A 1,720-nucleotide genomic window follows, 5' to 3' on the forward strand; every position below is an offset into this window, starting at 1 on the left:
AAAATGCTTGATTGATTCATGCCCAGTTCCCCCAAGAAGCGGTACATTGAAAAAATTGATTTACTTTGTGGATGATACTAGCAAATACTATCCGCTGGGGGAAGTAAGCAGAAATTTGGTGGTCGTATGTTTGTTACATGGTAGAGGTGCTTTCTAGTACACAATGAAATGCTTGGTGTACCGCTGCTCCTTGAAGAATTAATTCCATATGGGTCTAGCCGTGGTCTTAACTGTGAACACGAAGAACTATCTAAAGTGGCCTATCTGTCTGAACTGCAATACACAAGCTGCGAGCCAATGCTATACCTTTCTCAGGTAACGAGCTCTTGTGCGGCGATTCGATTGGATGCGAAATGGTGGGGAACGCGTGTCCGGTCGTCTTAACCAAGTAATGGTTCCCCTCTGTTAACAATGAAATGTTTGATGGATCGCAGCTCCCTGAGAGACAAGTTTCAAAGGGGTTAGTCGCGGTCTTCAATCCTGGCCAAGGTGCAGTCACCATCTATAAGAGATACCTGCTTTACTGAAGGGTAGCAAGAGTTCCCTTGCCCGCATGTTGCTCCGTGGGGGTATATCAGTATAAAGGTAGAAGAAGCCATGATCGGAGCTTCGGTGGATGAGATTGGCGGAGAAGACATGTTCTTGTCTATCTGGTAGATCAGGGGGGTGGCAGCTGATCCGGAGAAAGCAAGCGGACTCCCGATGTTCCGTCGACTCCCAATGTACACTTGAAACATGCACATTTGGGTGGCGAGGGGGCGTTGTGGCCATCCGAAAACATGTCTTCATCTCTCTTATTGGTGGACCGCTGCTCCTTGAAGAATTAATTCCATATGGGTCTAGTCTTGGTGATAACTGTGAACACTAAGAACTATCTAAAGTGGCCTATCTGTCTGAACTGCAATACACTAGCTGCGAGCCAATGCTATACCTTTCTTAGGTAACGAGCTCTTGTGCGGCAATTCGATTGGATGCGAAATGGTGGGGAACGCGTGTCCTATCGTCTTAACCAAGTAATGGTTCCCCTCTGTTAACAATGAAATGTTTGATGGATCGCAGCTCCCTGAGAGACAAGTTTCAAAGGGGTTAGTCGCGGTCTTCAATCCTGGCCAAGGTGCAGTCACCATCTATAAGAGATACCTGCTTTACTGAAGGGTAGCAAGAGTTCCCTTGCCCGCATGTTGCTCCGTGGGGGTATATCAGTATAAAGGTAGAAGAAGCCATGATCGGAGCTTCGGTGGATGAGATTGGTGGAGAAGACATGTTCTTGTCTATCTGGTAGATCAGGGGGGTGGCAGCTGATCCGGAGAAAGCAAGCGGACTCCCGATGTTCCGTCGACTCCCAATGTACACTTAAAACATGCACATTTGGGTGGCGAGGGGGCGTTGTGGCCATCCGAAAACATGTCTTCATCTCTCTTATTGGTGGACCGCTGCTCCTTGAAGAATTAAATCCATATGGGTCTAGTCTTGGTGATAACTGTGAACACTAAGAACTATCTAAAGTGGCCTATCTGTCTGAACTGCAATACACTAGCTGCGAGCCAATGCTATACCTTTCTCAGGTAACGAGCTCTTGTGCGGCAATTCGATTGGATGCGAAATGGTGGGGAACGCGTGTCCTATCGTCTTAACCAAGTAATGGTTCCCCTCTGTTAACAATGAAATGTTTGATGGATCGCAGCTCCCTGAGAGACAAGTTTCAAAGGGGTTAGTCGCG

The sequence above is a fragment of the Bacillus rossius genome, unplaced genomic scaffold, assembly GCF_032445375.1.
Source record: "Bacillus rossius redtenbacheri isolate Brsri unplaced genomic scaffold, Brsri_v3 Brsri_v3_scf842, whole genome shotgun sequence".
In the NCBI taxonomy this organism is placed as follows: Eukaryota; Metazoa; Arthropoda; class Insecta; order Phasmatodea; family Bacillidae; genus Bacillus; species Bacillus rossius.